This window comes from Salvelinus fontinalis, chromosome 11 (genome assembly GCF_029448725.1).
Source record: "Salvelinus fontinalis isolate EN_2023a chromosome 11, ASM2944872v1, whole genome shotgun sequence".
NCBI lineage: Eukaryota > Metazoa > Chordata > Actinopteri > Salmoniformes > Salmonidae > Salvelinus > Salvelinus fontinalis.
This window is the reverse complement of record NC_074675.1, coordinates 30,531,892-30,544,940: the sequence shown is the minus strand read 5'-3', so window position 1 is coordinate 30,544,940 and position 13,049 is coordinate 30,531,892.

Below are 13,049 nucleotides of genomic sequence, written 5' to 3'. Positions count from 1 at the left end.
GGACAGTATGGGAGGTCGTCAACACTGACAGCTGGAATTATCAGAACTGTAATTGACAGTGAATTACAATGAACACATTGCTGTACAGGCCTACACACACCACATGAGCATACTTAGACATACACAAAAGTCAATTGTAGGCAACAAAATACATAATACTGTGTATAGCTCTCAAAGTACATGAGACACAATGTCATGGGAACACTACACACGGCTATCCTTACATTAACACGCTTGTTGTAGTTTCCAAACAGTGTCGGAGCTTCAGAGGCTTTGACAACACACTGTTATCAGGATCTGTGATTAGGTTAGGAAGTGTTTACCAAAGTGCGCCCTCTCCTGTTTGAAATACCTGGCAACGAATCAAAGAGCTGCATGAGTAAGGTTCTAGAATAGAGTGTGTTCTATTGTGAAAGTCTCTCTGCTACAGAGGAAAGCCCGTTCATTTCTCTAGTGACCTCAAGCATAGCGCTCTCCCGCCTGTGTTTGATGTTGAAAGACTCGTGCACGTACGGCGGTGGAATGGAGGGAGGCCATTCTCGTGAACGCGCATCCCGATCCTTACGTCACTGAAGCGCCCTGGCTCGGGGATCTACTGGTAGTGCTGGCAATAGAGGAGAAAAAAATCAACTGCTCCGAAAAGAGGCATTTTCTATCGGTTGTAACGGTTCCTCAACGGATAACGGTTCTATCTGACGCCGGATACGGATAATTGACATAACTGGACTAACCGGATTTATGAGAAGAAGGTAGGTGACATTTTAAAAGTGAATTTCTAGATTGAAGCCCACTTCTGACTGGGCTGAGAAGTGGACAGTCTAATTGCCGTGAGTGTGTGTCTCTCAGGAAAGAGAAGCCATGTACATGTGTTGAGTGTGTGTGGTGTTATATGGTAGTTTTGACAGCATGTCTGTTGTAATTAACTATAATTATACGCAGCTTTACTTAGTTGTCGTCTCGAGTTGTTGGGCTCTTCTGTAGCGCGAGATAGAAGGAGGGAAAATATATTTAGCGGTTGAGGAAAAGAGGTGTCTCGTTTCACTGGGGTTTTACACAATGTAGGTATGCAATGTATTCTACCATTCAATGTATTCCTGTGTTCCCTCAGAGGAATAGGCAGTCTTATAGCCGACTAAAGCGGTTATGAATCAATGCATTGCGTTTTCGGCGGTGTAGTGAGAGGGTTCTTCTAGACTGCCGTTGAAGGTTCATTTGACTGTCTTGCTCTAAAGGTTTAAGTCTTTGACTTGTCAGTCTTACGAAAGAGCTGTCAACTGGCAGCGTGGCCAACACAGCAAGTCGACACACAGCAAGTCGACACCCGCTCTACAGAGTAGCCAACAACCTATTCCAGCAAGTTGCAAATTGTTACATTGTTGCTACGCTGTGTGGATAAAACATTTATCGCCAGGCCTATTCGGCAACATTGTAGCCAGACGTTATTGTTGTAAACACAAAAGCTATAGAAAGATTTACGACAGCTCCGATTAGATAGACTCATTATTTTATCTACGACACGTTTTCCTACGGGAATGACTTCTTTATAGGGAATTACCTCCAAAGTGTAATGTTGCCGCCCGTTGAAATGGCATTTCCCCAACTCCTCCCATGAACACTGGAGTCGAACAACCCTGGCGCGGTTCACTTCCAGAATACCCAATCTGGACTAAACACGAGACCTTCTGAAGTGTTTGTAAACGCCCTGTGTAATAGACTGTAGCCTATTCCAAAGCACCCGTGATTGACTTGGACGTACATGTGAGAGGAGGCGATACGGATTGAGGCGGTAATTGTAGGCTATTCCCGGTATCCACGAGGCTACTCGTATCCTCCAGACAGAGCGGGCAACAGGTTGCTTCATGGCTGGGGCTAACGTTGTCATCGACCCCTTGTTATTCACGCGTCACTGCACGTAACCTAGGTTTACCTCAAATAGCCTAATAACTACTCAGTAATAATGCGGCTCCCTAAGTAGATTAGTTTGACAGAATAATAACATTGTATTTTTTATCAGTTACTATTCTTTGAACGGTAGTATTTTTCATCAGGCTACAGTGGGCCTAGTTTGTAACGACAGTAGGCACCGTCTGTATTTTTCATGATGTCGCTAATTACCGGAGAAGTTACCTTAAGTTCATACACCTTATTTTTTGTTTGTTTAGTTTAGTTTATTAGCTCGTGCTGCAGCTCCTCTTCCTGAGGTCTGTTTAATGTTGTACATGTCATACATTACACAATGCTGTGTGTCCTGGCCTTTTGACTCATAATTGATTAGTCAGTTGACTGATAATTGATTATGTCTGTCAGTCTGCCTGTCAGTCTGCCTATCTGTCTGCCTGTCAGTCTGCCTGTGTGTATGAGAGATAATTAAGGAGTGAGTGAATGAATGTTATGTTGTTCAGTACTACCTCCACTGTGAGGGGGCCAACAGTCTGTCTCAGTGTCAGAGCCCACCTGCTATAGAGACAAGACCCTAATAACATGTCACCCTACCCCAGTCCATATTCAAGGCCTTATGCCAGGCTGCTCCACTGTAAGGCCTTATGTCAGGCTGCTCCACTGTAAGGCCTTATGCCAGGCTGCTCCACTGTAAGGCCTTATGCCAGGCTGCTCCACTGTAAGGCCTTATGCCAGGCTGCTCCACTGTAAGGCCTTATGCCAGGCTGCTCCACTGTAAGGCCTTATGCCAGGCTGCTCCACTGTAAGGCCTTATGCCAGGCTGCTCCACTGTAAGGCCTTATGTCAGGATGCTCCACTGTAAGGCCTTATGTCAGGCTGCTCCACTGTAAGGCCTTATGTCAGGCTGCTCCACTGTAAGGCCTTATGTCAGGCTGCTCCACTGTAAGGCCTTATGTCAGGCTGCTCCACTGTAAGGCCTTATGCCAGGCTGCTCCACTGTAAGGCCTTATGCCAGGCTGCTCCACTGTAAGGCCCTTATGTCAGTCTGCTCCACTGTAAGGCCTTATGCCAGGCTGCTCCACTGCAAGACCTTATGCCAGGCTGCTCCACTGTAAGGCCTTATGCCAGGCTGCTCCACTGTAAGGCCTTATGCCAGGCTGCTCCACTGTAAGGCCTTATGCCAGGCTGCTCCACTGTAAGGCCTTATGCCAGGCTGCTCCACTGTAAGGCCCTTATGCCAGGCTGCTCCACTGTAAGGCCCTTATGTCAGTCTGCTCCACTGTAAGGCCTTATGTCAGGCTGCTCCACTGTAAGGCCCTTATGTCAGGCTGCTCCACTGTAAGGCCTTATGTCAGCGTTGTCCAGGTTTGGCCGGGGTAGGCCATCATTGTAACTTAACTGACTTGCCTAGTTAAATAAAGGTTAAATAAAATGATTTGAATGGTGTAGAATGAAAGAGGATGACATTGGCATACTATTGACATACTATAGATAACATACTGTAATTTTTTTGTTTAATGGAAATTTAGTGAACTAGTCACGACAACCCCCTCTAGCTGTTGATTAATAGTTTTCACCTCCCCTCTGGCCCCTATCCCAGTACCTGGTGGACACCTGGTTTCACCTCCCCTCTGACCCCTATCCCAGTACCTGGTGGACACCTGGTTTCACCTCCCCTCTGACCCCTATCCCAGTACCTGGTTTCACCTCCCCTCTGACCCCTATCCCAGTACCTCGTGGACACCTGGTTTCACCTCCCCTCTGACCCCTATCCCAGTACCTGGTGGACACCTGGTTTCACCTCCCCTCTGGCCCCTATCCCAGTACCTGGTGGACACCTGGTTTCACCTCCCCTCTGACCCCTATCCCAGTACCTGGTGGACACCTGGTTTCACCTCCCCTCTGATCCCTATCCCAGTACCTGGTGGACACCTGGTTTCACCTCCCCTCTGACCCCTATCCCAGTACCTGGTGGACACCTGGTTTCACCTCCCCTCTGACCCCTATCCCAGTACCTGGTGGACACCTGGTTTCACCTCCCCTCTGACCCCTATCCCAGTACCTGGTTTCACCTCCCCTCTGACCCTATCCCAGTACCTGGTGGACACCTGGTTTCACCTCCCCTCTGACCCCTATCCCAGTACCTGGTAGACACCTGGTTTCACCTCCCCTCTGACCCCTATCCCAGTACCTGGTGGACACCTGGTTCCACCTCCCCTCTGACCCCTATCCCAGTACCTGGTGGACACCTGGTTTCACCTCCCCTCTGATCCCTATCCCAGTACCTGGTTTCACCTCCCCTCTGACCCCTATCCCAGTACCTGGTGGACACCTGGTTTCACCTCCCCTCTGATCCCTATCCCAGTACCTGGTTTCACCTCCCCTCTGACCCCTATCCCAGTACCTGGTGGACACCTGGTTTCACCTCCCCTCTGACCCCTATCCCAGTACCTGGTTTCACCTCCCCTCTGACCCCTATCCCAGTACCTGGTGGACACCTGGTTTCACCTCCCCTCTGACCCCTATCCCAGTACCTGGTGGCCACCTGGTTTCACCTCCCCTCTGACCCCTATCCCAGTACCTGGTGGACACCTGGTTGGAGCCTGACTTTATAACTACATCACGTAGAAGATCAAAGCCTGTCTAACTCCCTCTCTTTAACCCAGGAGGAGAGTAAAAGTGACAGAGAGAGAGAGGCCCCATGTACAAATTACTGCCTGAGTTGTTTGTTGAGTCCAATATGTGCAAGTCAAGACCTGTCATCTCTCACTTCTGTAACTTCAAGTTTACTCAAAATAAGCGCTTGTGGTGTGTGTGTGTGTGTGTGTGTGTGTGTGTGTGTGTGTGTGTGTGTGTGTGTGTGTGTGTGTGTGTGTGTGTGTGTGTTATCATGTATCAACTTGCTAGTGGCTTTCTGAGATAAAGAGTCTAATGGATAAGGATAATGCTGAATGAGAGTGAGAAATTATATTCATGTTTGTATAGGAAGGATAATGCTGTACTGCATACGAAGGACAATGCTGTATTGTACAAGAAGGATAATGCTGTATTGTAGAGGAATGATAATGCTGTATTGTAGAGGAAGGATAATGTTGTACCGTAGATGAATGATAATGATGTATTGTAGCAGAACGGTAATGCTGTATTGTAGAGGAAGGATAATGCTGTATTGTAGCAGAACGGTAATGCTGTATTGTAGAGGAAGGATAATGCTGTATTGTAGCAGAATGCTAATGCTGTACCGTAGAGGAAGGATAATGCTGTATTGTAGAGGAAGGATAATGCTGTATTGTAGAGGAAGGATAATGCTGTATTGTAGGCCTTGTACACAGTAATAACACTATGTTTCCCCTAGAATCCAAAAAGTTGGGGTTAGCACTTCAGAACGTATTTCATTTAACACAAATTGAGATTGTTTAATTTTTGTGGAGTTAGCTCAATCTGGGCAAAGGTATTAGAGTCCTGCTGGGCTGAAGAAAGCCAAGCTCTTACTTTCATTTCTTTCCCAACCCATATTCATTTCTTCTCTTTTGCAACAATGAGTTTGGTAAGTTTACTTATGTGTTGGATGGCTGCTGTTGTAGTGAAAATGTAGGTTTATACCAGGTGTGTACAGGCCCCCACATGTGCAAATTATACCCACGTGAGTTGGAGAGTTTTTTGTTTTGCATTTCCCAGCTACCCCTGAGAGTGGGGTTACAGCCGTTATCAATGGCTTCCCTGGAGCAACTAGTGTTAAGTGCCTTGCTCAAGGACACGTCAACATATTCTTCACCTCGTCTGCGCAGGGATTCGAACTAGCGACCTTTCGGTTACTGGCGCAGCACTCTAACCACTAGGCTACCTGCCACTGGCATATATTTTGCTGATTGTGCTATTACACATTGATGTCAGGGTTATGCCAGTTATGACAGAATAAACTATCCCTTTCACACCCCTTTCTCACACCTAACAAAGGGATATTACCCGGGCTATTATATGATGCTACGGATAGCATGTACCTCTTATGATGCTAAGGATAGCATGTACAGTACTATAGCTGTTCCTGTTATGATGCTAAGGATAGCATGTACAGTACTATAGCTGTTCCTGTTATGATGCTAAGGATAGCATGTACAGTACTATAGCTGTTCCTGTTATGATGCTAAGGATAGCATGTACAGTACTATAGCTGTTCCTGTTATGATACTACGGATAGCATGCACAGTACTATAGCTGTTCCTGTTATGATGCTAAGGATAGCATGTACAGTACTATAGCTGTTCCTGTTATGATACTACGGATAGCATGTACAGTACTATAGCTGTTCCTGTTATAATGCTACGGATAGCATGTACAGTACTGTAGCTGTTTCTGTTGTGATGCTACGGATAGCATGTACAGTACTATAGCTGTTCCTGTTATAATGCTACGGATAGCATGTACAGTACTGTAGCTGTTTCTGTTATGATGCTAAGGATAGCATGCACAGTACTATAGCTGTTCCTGTTATGATGCTACGGATAGCATGTACAGTACTATAGCTGTTCCTGTTATGATGCTAAGGATAGCATGTACAGTACTATAGCTGTTCCTGTTATAATGCTACGGATAGCATGTACAGTACTATAGCTGTTCAGGTTATGATGCTAAGGATAGCATGTACCTGTTATGATGCTAAGGATAGCATGCACAGTACTATAGCTGTTCCTGTTATGATGCTACGGATAGCATGTACAGTACTATAGCTGTTCCTGTTATGATGCTACGGATAGCATGTACAGTACTATAGCTGTTCCTGTTATGATGCTAAGGATAGCATGTACAGTACTATAGCTGTTCCTCTTATGATGCTAAGGATAGCATGTACAGTACTGTAGCTGTTCCTCTTATGATGCTAAGGATAGCATGTACAGTACTATAGCTGTTCCTGTTATGATGCTACGGATAGCATGTACACTACTATAGCTGTTCCTGTTGGAATGCTACGGATAGCATGTACTGTAGCTCCTCCTCTTATGATGCTAAGCATAGTATGTACAGTACTATAGCTGTTCCTGTTATGATGCTACGGATAGCATGTACACTACTATAGCTGTTCCTGTTATAATGCTACGGATAGCATGTACAGTACTATAGCTGTTCCTGTTATGATGCTACGGATAGCATGTACAGTACTATAGCTGTTCCTGTTATAATGCTACGGATAGCATGTACAGTACTATAGCTGTTCCTGTTATGATGCTACGGATAGCATGTACAGTACAATAGCTGTTCCTGTTATAATGCTACGGATAGCATGTACAGTACTATAGCTGTTCCTGTTATGATGCTACGGATAGCATGTACACTACTATAGCTGTTCCTGTTGGAATGCTACGGATAGCATGTACTGTAGCTCCTCCTCTTATGATGCTAAGCATAGTATGTACAGTACTATAGCATGTACCTGTTATGATGCTAAGGATAGCATGTACCTGTTATGATGCTAAGGATAGCATGCACAGTACTATAGCTGTTCCTGTTATAATGCTAAGGATAGTATGTACAGTACTATAGCTGTTCCTGTTATGATGCTAAGGATAGCATGTACAGTACTATAGCTGTTCCTGTTATGATGCTAAGGATAGCATGTACAGTACTGTAGCTGTTCCTCTTATGATGCTAAGGATAGCATGTACAGTACTATAGCTGTTCCTGTTATGATGCTACGGATAGCATGTACACTACTATAGCTGTTCCTGTTGGAATGCTACGGATAGCATGTACTGTAGCTCCTCCTCTTATGATGCTAAGCATAGTATGTACACTACTATAGCTGTTCCTGTTATGATGCTACGGATAGCATGTACACTACTATAGCTGTTCCTGTTATAATGCTACGGATAGCATGTACAGTACTATAGCTGTTCCTGTTATGATGCTACGGATAGCATGTACAGTACTATAGCTGTTCCTGTTATAATGCTACGGATAGCATGTACCTGTTATGATGCTAAGGATAGCATGTACAGTACTATAGCTGTTCCTGTTATAATGCTAAGGATAGCATGTACAGTACTATAGCTGTTCCTGTTATGATGCTAAGGATAGCATGTACAGTACTATAGCTGTTCCTGTTATGATGCTAAGGATAGCATGTACAGTACTATAGCTGTTCCTGTTATGATGCTAAGGATAGCATGTACAGTACTATAGCTGTTCCTGTTATGATGCTAAGGATAGCATGTACAGTACTATAGCTGTTCCTCTTATGATGCTATGCATAGTATGCACAGTACTATAGCTGTTCCTGTTATGATGCTAAGGATAGCATGCACAGTACTGTAGCTGTTCCTGTTATGATGCTACGGATAGCATGTACAGTACTGTAGCTGTTTCTGTTGTGATGCTACGGATAGCATGTTCCTGTTATGATGCTAAGGATAGCACTTATACAGTACAATAGCTGTTCCTCTTATGATGCTAAGGATAGTATGTACAGTACTATAGCTGTTCCTGTTATGATGCTAAGGATAGCACTTATACAGTACAATAGCTGTTCCTCTTATGATGCTAAGGATAGTATGTACAGTACTATAGCTGTTCCTGTTATGATGCTACGGATAGCATGTACACTACTATAGCTGTTCCTGTTGGAATGCTACGGATAGCATGTACTGTAGCTCCTCCTCTTATGATGCTAAGGATAGTATGTACAGTACTATAGCTGTTCCTGTTATGATGCTAAGGATAGCACTTATACAGTACAATAGCTGTTCCTCTTATGATGCTAAGGATAGTATGTACAGTACTATAGCTGTTCCTGTTATGATGCTAAGGATAGTATGTACAGTACTATAGTTGTTCCTGTTATGATGCTAAGGATAGCATGTACAGTACTATAGCTGTTCCTGTTATGATGCTAAGGATAGCATGTACAGTACTGTAGCTGTTCCTGTTATGATGCTACGGATAGCATGTACCTGTTATGATGCTAAGGATAGCATGTACAGTACTATAGCTGTTCCTGTTATGATGCTAAGGATAGCATGTACAGTACTATAGCTGTTCCTGTTATGATGCTAAGGATAGCATGTACAGTACTGTAGCTGTTCCTGTTATGATGCTAAGGATAGCATGTACAGTACTATAGCTGTTCCTGTTATGATGCTAAGGATAGCATGTACAGTACTGTAGCTGTTTCTGTTGTGATGCTACGGATAGCATGTACAGTACTATAGCTGTTCAGGTTATGATGCTAAGGATAGCATGTGCAGTACAATACCTGTTCCTGTTATGATGCTACGGATAGCATGTACAGTACTATAGCTGTTCCTGTTATGATGCTAAGGATAGCATGTGCATTACAATACCTGTTCCTGTTATGATGCTACGGATAGCATGTACACTACTATAGCTGTTCCTGTTGGAATGCTAACGATAGCATGTACTGTAGCTCCTCCTCTTATGATGCTAAGGATAGTATGTACAGTACTATAGCTGTTCAGGTTATGATGCTAAGGATAGCATGTACCTGTTATGATGCTAAGGATAGCATGTACAGTACTATAGCTGTTCCTGTTATGATGCTAAGGATAGCATGTACAGTACTATAGCTGTTCCTGTTATGATGCTAAGGATAGCATGTACCTGTTATGATGCTAAGGATAGCATGTACAGTACTATAGCTGTTCCTGTTATGATGCTACGGATAGTATGTACAGTACTATAGCTGTTCCTGTTATGATGCTACGGATAGCATGTACAGTACTATAGCTGTTCCTGTTATGATGCCACAGTACTATAGCATGTCAGCACTGCACAACCCCCCCCCCCCCCACCCCTCTCTATCTCTATGTAGGAGGGAAAGAGGAGACCCCCCCTCTCTCTATCTCTATGTAGGAGGGAAAGAGGAGACCCCCCCCCCTCTCTATCTCTATGTAGGAGGGAAAGAGGAGAACCCCCCCTCTCTATCTCTATGTAGGAGGGAAAGAGGAGAACCCCCCCTCTCTCTATCTCTATGTAGGAGGGAAAGAGGAGAACCCCCCCCCCACCTCTCTATCTCTATGTAGGAGGGAATGAGGAGAACCCCCCCCCCCCACCCTCTATCTCTATGTAGGAGGGAAAGAGGAGACCCCCCCCCACCCCTCTCTATCTCTATGTAGGTGGGAAAGAGGAGAACCCCCCCCTCTCTATCTCTATGTAGGAGGGAAAGAGGAGACCCCCCCCTCTCTATCTCTATGTAGGAGGGAAAGAGGAGAACCCCCCCCCCTCTCTATCTCTATGTAGGAGGGAAAGAAGAACCCCCCCCCTCTCTATCTCTATGTAGGAGGGAAAGAGGAGAACCCCCCCCCTCTCTATCTCTATGTAGGAGGGAAAGAGGAGAACCCCCCCCCCTCTCTATCTCTATGTAGGAGGGAAAGAGGAGACCCCCCCCTCTCTATCTCTATGTAGGAGGGAAAGAGGAGAACCCCCCCTCTCTCTCTATCTCTATGTAGGAGGGAAAGAGGAGAACCCCCCCTCTCTCTATCTCTATGTAGGAGGGAATGAGGAGAACCCCCCTCTCTCTCTATCTCTATGTAGGAGGGAAAGAGGAGAGCCCCCCCTCTCTATCTCTATGTAGGAGGGAAAGAGGAGAAAGAAACACAAAGTAGGGGTGCAGATGAACAAATGGAGCAGGTGAAGAGAGAAACAGGGAGTGAACATCTGTCCCTATCTGCTAGGTAGGCTCTGTGGTTGTCGAGGCGACAGGGAGTGATATACACCTGTCCTGCACCAGGAGCTTCATCAACACATGACTTCCTGCCTCTTCATTGTCTCTCTCTTTCAATTCAAATGGCTTTATCAGCATGGGAAACTAATGTTTACATTGCCAAAGAAAATGAAATAGACAAGAAACCAAAACTCTCCCTTTCTCTCCCTTCCCCTCTCCCTCTCCCTTTCCCTTCCCCTCTCCCTTTCCCTTGCCCTCTCTCTCCCTCTCCCTCTCCCTTTCCCTTCCCCTCTCCCTTTCCCTTCCCCTCTCCCTTTCCCTTCCCCTCTCCCTTCCCCTCTCCCTTTCTCTCCCTTCCCCTCTCCCTCCCCCTCTCCCTTCCCCTATCTCTCCCTTCCCCTATCTCTCCCTTTCTCTCCCTTCCCCTTTCTCTCTCCCTTCCCCTCTCTCTCTCCCTTCCCCTCTCTCTCCCTAGAGACTTTAACATTTCACTTTATTTATGTGTGGAACAAATTGTGTTGACTTACACATGACATATCTGTAGTTAGTGTGTCACTAGGTCAGTCAGTCACTAGGTCAGGTCTGTCTTACACAATTAAAGGATATTTCCCTCTGCAGCTAACGGAGGAATTAAAGTGAGCTGGTCTCAGTGACTGGTCTGAGATCAGTGGTGGCAGGTAGAGGATCTCAAGATCTGACTTGAGAGAGTGAGGAAGGGAGGGAAAGAGAGAGAGAGACAGAAAGAGAGAGAGATAGGGGGGACAGACAGAGATAGGGGGGACAGACAGAGAGAGGGGGGGACAGACAGAGAGAGGGGGGGACAGAGAGAGAGGGGGTGACAGAGAGAGAGAGGGGGGGACAGACAGAGAGAGGGGGGGACAGACAGAGAGAGGGGGGGACAGACAGAGAGAGGGGGGGACAGACAGAGAGAGGGGGGGACAGACAGAGAGAGGGGGGGACAGACAGAGAGAGGGGGGGACAGAGAGAGAGGGGGGGACAGAGAGAGAGGGGGGGACAGAGAGAGAGGGGGGGGCAGACAGAGAGAGGGGGGGGACAGACAGAGAGAGAGGGGGGGACAGAGAGAGAGGGGGGGGACAGAGAGAGAGGGGGGGACAGAGAGAGGGGGGGACAGAGAGGGGGGGACAGGGAGAGAGGGGGGGGACAGAGAGAGAGAGAGGGGGGGACAGAGAGAGAGGGGGGGGGGACAGAGAGAGAGAGGGGGGGAGAGAGGGGGGGACAGAGAGAGAGAGGGGGGGGACAGAGAGAGGGGGGGGGACAGAGAGAGGGGGGGGGACAGAGAGAGAGAGAGGGGGGAGAGACAGCGAGAGAGGGGGACCCGAGAGAGAGGGGGGGACAGAGAGAGAGGGGGGGACCGAGAGAGAGGGGGACAGCGAGAGGGAGAGCGGGAGAGAGACAGCGAGGGGGGGGACAGCGCGAGAGAGGGGGAGACAGAGAGAGAGGGGGACAGCGAGAGAGAGGGGGAGACAGAGAGAGAGGGGGAGAGAGAGAGAGGGGGCGAGAGAGAGAGGGGGGAGACAGAGAGGGGGGGACAGACGCAGAGAGAGGGGGAGAGAGAGAGAGGGAGAGAGAAGAGAGAGAGAGAGGGGGAGAGAGAGAGAGAGGGGGAGAGACAGAGAGGGGGGGAGACAGCGAGAGAGAGGGGGGAGACAGAGAGAGAGAGGGGGGGACAGAGAGAGAGGGGGACAGCGAGAGAGAGGGGGGACAGCGAGGGGGGGACAGCGCGAGAGAGGGGGGACAGAGAGAGAGGGGGACAGCGAGAGAGAGGGGGGACAGAGAGAGAGGGGGGAGACAGAGAGGGGAGGCAGCGAGAGAGAGGGGGGAGACAGAGAGGGGAGACAGAGAGAGAGAGCTGGATAGTTCTGAGATCAGAGCTAACGGGTAGCTAGAGGTGGATTTGAAGGCGTGAGTTGATTTCTATAAATACACTGACCGACCAGGAGGAGTATTGATTTTTTCCACAGTTTGTTGTATTACAACCTGAGTTTAAAATGTATTATTTGTCACTGACTGACACACAATACCCACCATGTCAAAGTGGAATTGTGTTTTTAGAAATGTGCAAAAATTAATTACAAATAAAAAGCTGAAATGTCTTGAGTCAATAAGTATTCAAGACAGCCATTTTCAAGTCTTGCCATAGATTTTCAAGCCGATTGAACTTGTATCTGCAGTGGGCTAAATCAGGGTCACACAGAGGGATTCTTGGTCGTCATAAACACATCTACTTTGAAACAAAAATGTCCACCTCACACACATGGTTATGGGTTTAACAAAAAGAAGACACCTGTATCATGTCAGATATACTGTTGAAATGTATTACATTTTGAGTTTGCTTCCCAATATTACATTTTATATACATCACAGAAGACTGAAATATAACAAAACCGTTTGACATAGAAACACCAGATTTTCATTGTATAAAAACAACATCTTTATTAATGATGAAACATATTAT